The sequence below is a fragment of the Coregonus clupeaformis genome, chromosome 18 (genome assembly GCF_020615455.1).
Source record: "Coregonus clupeaformis isolate EN_2021a chromosome 18, ASM2061545v1, whole genome shotgun sequence".
Lineage (NCBI taxonomy): Eukaryota > Metazoa > Chordata > Actinopteri > Salmoniformes > Salmonidae > Coregonus > Coregonus clupeaformis.
This window is the reverse complement of record NC_059209.1, coordinates 53,157,474-53,165,043: the sequence shown is the minus strand read 5'-3', so window position 1 is coordinate 53,165,043 and position 7,570 is coordinate 53,157,474.

Here is a 7,570-nt window from a genome sequence, read left to right as displayed (position 1 = left end):
AAAATTGTATTTTTGATTGATCCAATACGTAATATACAGTGAGGGAAAAAAGTATTTGATCCCCTGCTGATTTTGTATGTTTGCCCACTGACAAAGACATGATCAGTCTATAATTTTAATGCTAGGTTTATTTGAACAATGAGAGACAGAATAACAACAAAAAAATCCAGAAAAACGCATGTCAAAAATGTTATAAATTGATTTGCATTTTAATGAGGGAAATAAGTATTTGACCTCTCTGCAAAACATTACTTAGTACTTGGTGGCAAAACCCTTGTTGGCAATCACAGAAGTCAGATGTTTCTTGTAGTTGGCCACCAGGTTTGCACACATCTCAGGAGGGATTTTGTCCCACTCCTCTTTGCAGATCTTCTCCAAGTCATTAAGGTTTCGAGGCTGACGTTTGGCAACTCGAACCTTCAGCTCCCTCCACAGATTTTCTATGGGATTAAGGTCTGGAAACTGGCTAGGCCACTCCAGGACCTTAATGTGCTTCTTCTTGAGCCACTCCTTTGTTGCCTTGGCCGTGTGTTTTGGGTCATTGTCATGCTGGAATACCCATCCACGACCCATTTGCAATGCCCTGGCTGAGGGAAGGAGGTTCTCACCCAAGATTTGACGGTACATGGCCCCCGTCCATCGTCCCTTTAATGCGGTGAAGTTGCCCTGTCCCCTTAGCAGAAAAACCAAAGCATAATGTTTCCACCTCCATGTTTGACGGTGGGGATGGTGTTCTTGGGGTCAAAGGCAGCATTCCTCCTCCAAAGAGCTCGAGTTTGGTCTCATCTGACCACAACACTTTCACCCAGTTCTCCTCTGAATCATTCAGATGTTCATTGGCAAACTTCAGACGGACCTGTATATGTGCTTTTTGAGCAGGGGGACCTTGCGGGCGCTGCAGGATTTCAGTTCTTCACGGCGTAGTGTGTTACCAATTGTTTTCTTGGTGACTATGGTCCCAGCTGCCTTGAGATCATTGACAAGATCCTCCCGTGTAGTTCTGGGCTGATTCCTCACCGTTTTCATGATCATTGCAACTCCACGAGGTGAGATCTTGCATGGAGCCCCAGGCCGAGGGAGATTGACAGTTATTTTGTGTTTCTTCCATTTGCGAATAATCGCACCAACTGTTGTCACCTTCTCACCAAACTGCTTGGCGATGGTCTTGTAGCCCATTCCAGCCTTGTGTAGGTCTACAATCTTGTCCCTGACATCCTTGGAGAGCTCTTTGGTCTTGGCCATGGTGGAGAGTTTGGAATCTGATTGATTGATTGCTTCTGTGGACAGGTGTCTTTTATACAGGTAACAAACTGAGATTAGGAGCACTCCCTTTAAGGGTGTGCTCCTAATCTCAGCTCGTTACCTGTATAAGAGACACCTGGGAGCCAGAAATCTTTCTGATTTAGAGGGGGTCAAATACTTATTTCCCTCATTAAAATACAAATCAATTTATAACATTTTTGACATGCATTTTTCTGGATTTTGTTGTTGTTATTCTGTCTCTCACTGTTCAAATAAACCTACCGTTAAAATAATAGACTGATCATTTCTTTGTCAGTGGGCAAACTTACAAAATCAGCAGGGGATCAAATACTTTTTTCCCTCACTGTAGTACATTTGTCATAATTTGGTTGTAATCCAGAGTGGTTAGAAAATGTATCTAGATCCTCTATGAGGCTGTGGAGTGATTCTAGTTGTGGATTTAAAAGAAAACATGGATCATCAGCGTACAATGACACCTTTGTTTTTAAGCCCTGGATTTCTAATCCCCTGATATTACATTTACGTTACATTTACATCATTTAGCAGACGCTCTTATCCAGAGCGATTTACAAATTGGTGCATTCACCTTATAGCCAGTGGGATAACCACTTTACAATGTTTCTTTTTTTTTCTTTTTTTTTTTGGGGGGGGGTGGGGTGGGGTAAGGGTGTGTAGAAGGATTACTTTATCCTATCCCAGGTATTCCTTAAAGAGGTGGGGTTTCAAGTGTCTCCGGAAGGTGGTGAGTGAATCCACTGTCCTGGCGTCGTGAGGGAGCTTGTTCCACCATTGGGGTGCCAGAGCAGCGAACAGTTTTGACTGGGCTGAGCGGGAACTGTGCTTCTGCAGAGGTAGGGGGGCCAGCAGGCCAGAGGTGGATGAACGCAATGCCCTCGTTTGGGTGTAGGGACTGATCAGAGCCTGAAGGTACGGAGGTGCCGTTCCCCTTACAGCTCCGTAGGCAAGCACCATGGTCTTGTAGCAGTTGCGAGCTTCAACTGGAAGCCAGTGGAGTGTGCGGAGGAGCGGGGTGACGTGAGAGAACTTGGGAAGGTTGAACACCAGACGGGCTGCGGCATTCTTGATGAGTTGTCGGGTCACCGCCTTGATGTTAGCGGAGAACAACAGGGTGTTGTCCAGGGTCACGCCAAGGCTCTTCACACTCTGGGAGGAGGACACAACGGAGTTGTCAACCGTGATGGCGAGATCATGGAATGGGCAGTCCTTCCCCGGGAGGAAGAGCAGCTCCGTCTTGCCAAGGTTCAGCTTGAGGTGGTGATCCATCATCCACACTGATATGTCTGCCAGACATGCAGAGATGCGATTCATCACCTGGTTATCAGAAGGGGGAAAGGAGAAGATTAGTTGTGTGTCGTCTGCGTAGCAATGATAGGAGAGGCCATGTGAGGATATGACAGAGCCAAGTGACTTGGTGTATAGCGAGAATAGGAGAACTAGAACTGAGCCCTGGGGGACACCAGTGGTGAGAGCACGTGGTGCGGAGACAGCTTCTCGCCACGCCACTTGGTAGGAGCGACTGGTCAGGTAGGACGCAATCCAAGAGTGAGCCACGCCGGAGATGCCCAGCTCGGAGAGGGTGGAGAGGAGGATCTGATGGTTCACAGTATCAAAGGCAGCAGACAGGTCTAGAAGGACAAGAGCAGAGGAGAGAGAGTTAGCTTTAGCAGTGCGGAGAGCCTCCATGACACCGAGAAGAGCAGTCTCAGTTGAATGACCAGTCTTGAAACCTGACTGGTTTGGATCAAGAAGGTCATTCTGAGAAAGATAGCAAGAGAGTTGGCTAAAGACGGCACGCTCAAGAGTTTTGGAGAGAAAAGAAAGAAGGGATACTGGTCTGATCGAGTGTTGGTTTTTTGAGAAGGGGTGCAACTCTCGCTCTCTTGAAGACGGAAGGGACATAGCCAGCGGTCAAGGATGAGTTGATGAGCGAGGTGAGGTAAGGGAGAAGGTCACCGGAGATGGTCTGGAGAAGAGAGGAGGGGATAGGGTCAAGCGGGCAGGTTGTTGGGCGGCCGGCCGTCACAAGTCGCAAGATTTTATCTGTAGAGAGAGGGGAGAAATAAGTCAAAGCATAGGGTAGGGCAGTGTGAGCAGGACCAGCAGTGTAATTTGACTTAACAAACGAGGATCAGATGTCGTCAACCTTCTTTTCAAAATGGTTGACGAAGTCATCCACAGAGAGGGAGGAGGAGGGGGGGGGGGATTCAGCAGGGAGAAGAAGGTGGCAAAGAGCTTCCTCGGGTTAGAGGCAGATGCTTGGAATTTAGAGTGGTAGAAAGTGGCTTTAGCAGCAGAAACAGATGAAGAAAATGTAGCGAGGAGGGAGTGAAAAGATGCCAGGTCCGCAGGGAGTCTAGTTTTCCTCCATTTCCGCTCGGCTGCCCGGAGCCCTGTTCTGTGAGCTCGCAATGAGTCATCAAGCCACGGAGCTGGAGGGGAGGACCGAGCCGGCCGGGAGGATAGGGGACATAGAGAGTCAAAGGATGCAGAAAGAGAGGAGAGGAGGGTTGAGGAGGCAGAATCAGGAGATTGGAGGGAGAAGGATTGATCAGAAGAGATGATAGGATGGAAGAGGAGAGAGTAGCGGGAGAGAGAGAGCGAAGGTTGCGACGGCGCATTACCATCTGAGTAGGGGCAGAGTGAGTAGTGTTGGAGGAGAGCGAGAGAGAAAAGGATACAAAGTAGTGTATTATTGTTGGATCTGATTTTAATAGCTAACATCTCGATGGCCACAATAAATAGATATGCCGATAGTGGACAACCTTGTTTCACTCCTCTTGACAGTTTAAAACTTTCTGAGAAATAGCCATTATTTACTATTTTACACCTAGGGTTACTATACATGATTTTGACCCATTTTATAAGAGATTCACCAAAATTGAAATGCTCCAGGCATTTATATATAAACCCCAGTCATACTTTATCAAATGCCTTTTCGGAGTCTGCTATGAATAGCAGGCCTGGTTTCTCCGATTTTCCATAATGTTCTATTGTTTCCAATACTTGCCTTATATTATCTCCAATGTATCTTCCATGTAAAAAACCTGTCTGATTAGAATGAATATTATCCGACAATACCTTTTTAATTCTATTCACTGAAGTGTGAGGGGCCTCCAATTTTTTTAATGGACTGGATCTTTATATTTTCCACTTGTATCCTGTTTCAATAATAATGAAATCAGACCTTCTTCTTGAGTGTCTGATAATCTACCATTTACATAGGAGTGGTTAAAACATGCTAATAACGGTCCTCTTAGTATATCAAAAAAGGTTTGGTATACTTCGACTGGTATGCCATCCAACCCTGGAGTTTTCCCAGACTTAAAGTCTTTAATTGCATCCAGAAGTTCCTCCTCTGTAATTTCACCTTCACGTGAGTCTTTCTGTTTGGCTGTTAATTTTACATTATCAATAGAAAAATATATCTACAATTAGCTTCAGTTAGAGGAGATGGAGGCGACTGAAACGAAAACATATGTTTAAAGTACCTTGTTTCCTCCTTCAAAATATCATTTGGTGAATCATGGGTTACTCCATAAATTGTAACATGTTTAATTACATTCTTTTTGGTAGCATTCCTATGTTGAAGATTAAAAAATAATTTGGTGCATTTTTCCCCATATTCCATCCAGTTTGCTTTATTTTTATAATATATTACACTTGATCTTTCTCCATTTCTTTTTGTTTTTCCTCTAATTTATTCTGAGCCTCTATGTTGCAGTTTTTATTGCCATCTATCTGTTCTGTTAGACTTTCTATTTCCTTTGTTAGTATAAACTCTTTTGACCTAAATTGCTTTTGTTTATGAGATGAGTACTGAATTGCATGGTCTCTAAAGGCACATTTAAAGGTGTCCCATACAATAAGGGGATTTGCTGTACCTATGTTATGTCGGAAAAAGTCAGTTATAAATTCCTTTGTCCTAGTTAAAAATAAATTATCATCCAATAGGCTTTGATTAAATTTCCAATATCCTCGCCCACGTGGAAATTCAGTAAGAGTAATGTATATGCCAATTATATGATGGTCTGACCGCATTCTGTCCCCTATCAACAATTTTTAAACTTTTGGTGCCAACGAGAATGAGATAAGAAAGAAGTCAAGACGACTAGCTTGATTGAGTCTCCGCCATGTATATCTCACTAGATCAGGATATTTAAGCCTCCATATATCTACTAGTTCTAATGTATCCATGACATTCACGATTTCCTTAAGAGCATGTGGGTGATTGTTTGTGGTGTGATTTCCTTTACGGTCCATTTAGCTATTTAAAACAGTATTATAATCCCCCACCATAATAATATTGTCTTGAATTGCTTGCAGGGTTGATAATTTATTATATATATTGTCAAAGAAGTGTGGATCATCATTATTTGGTCCGTAAATGTTAATGAGCCATATATGTTTATTGTCCAATAACATTTAAAATAATCCATCTACCTTGCGTATCTATTTGGACAATTTGCACATTCGGATCGGAATTACTATTAATTAATATCATCACCCCTTTTGAATTTCTTTGCCCATGGGAGAAGTATATTTCGCCCCCCCATTCCTTTTTCCATGCAACTTCATCTAGAATTGTTGAATGAGTTTCCTGTAAACAATAGATATTATATTCCTTCTCTTTGAGCCATGTAAATATTGTTCTTCTTTTGTTATTATCAGCTAAGCAATTACAATTATAACTGGCTATACTTATTTCACTATACACCATAATGAGATACAAGTTTCAAGTCTATTTATCATTATATATGTTTGTAAATTTACCATAAAAAAATACAGTAATGATTGAGTGTCCATATAGCTGTACCATGATATTTGCATTGCTACTAAGTATCCCTTCAATTGTTCTCCACTAATTCCCCCGCTAAAGCCCCTCCCCATCCCAAGTTGAGCCATCATCCCAGTGATCGGCATCCCACCCACATCCCTCCGGATCCCTAAGGGCCCCGAGAGGCCAGGACCCATCCATCGAAAACAGCACACAGTGCCACACACAAAACAGAAGCAGATTAACCTCTATATATAACTATTAAAAAATATATATCTATTCAAATATCTTGCATATCTTATTTTCCATCATTATCAATTAATATGCGTAATAATGTTGGCAGTTCATAAGTAGGATTTTAACATATAACCCGGATTGCCATTGTATTACATTTAATTTATTGACAAGCAATTATTATCCTAGCAAATAATTACCGTGGTCCATCCCATACCACCCCCTCCCCCCCACAAACACTCTGGTCCCCCGTTGTAACCATTTTTCCCAAGCATCTCCGTGCAGTCAGATCTTTGATTATTTTGTGCCACCTGGGCCACAATGATAAACTCCCTCTCTGATTGTCCGAGTGTGACCCCCTCCCCATGGGTTACTGCAGCCAGTGTTGCCAGCACTGCCACTACCTGGGTGGGGGTACCCCACCGGAATCCCCACCGGCTAGGTAAAAGGTCGTCAAGGTTCTCATTAGCAACTTTGAGAATTTCCTTGTATATAATGCTCTCCAATCAGGGGGCTCTGGCTTTGTAGGACCAACCCTGCCAGGCAGGTTCAGAATCTTGAGGGGGCGGTGTTGCTCAAGTAGGTCTCTGACTGCATTTATTTATCTGTTTAGGCTGCATACTCACAGCAGGTCCATAAAAGAGATGGGAACTTCTCTTTGGTGTATGGGTCACTCAGGTGGGTGTCCAGGATATAGGATTGGGGATCTTTCCATCATGATAGGACAATAAAAAATTAGATTAGATGTATACTATATTTAAAAATGTATATCCCTCATCTACACAAAATTGAAAGCTCTCTCTCACTACCCCTGCTCATAGACACCCGTCGGCTCTAGGATATGCAACCATTTCCCCTCTCACTCAATTAACACCGCACCTTTCTAAACACAAAAATGCACACCACATGGTTGACTGCAGAGGAAATGGGCAGAGCGTGCAAACGCACCCACATCCCACACCTGCCGCAAGGGGGAAAGGACTGGACCAACCCCAACAACCGTCCGCCAAAACAACAATTGCCCGCCAAAAAAGCCATGTTCTAATTAGTCGTATTTGAAGATGTATTATTCTGCTTGTTATCTTTTCTTGTTATATCGTTTTATCCTTTTATAAATTACTATACTTACTATACATTTTATTTAATATTCCAATCCCTATCATTGCTAGTATTGGGTGTTCCATTATTCAACTCCTCTATTGCAACTTTTAGAATAGCCATGGAGTAGTCTTTGTGTCTCTGAACATTTGGTTGTCAATATATAGTTTATCGACCACA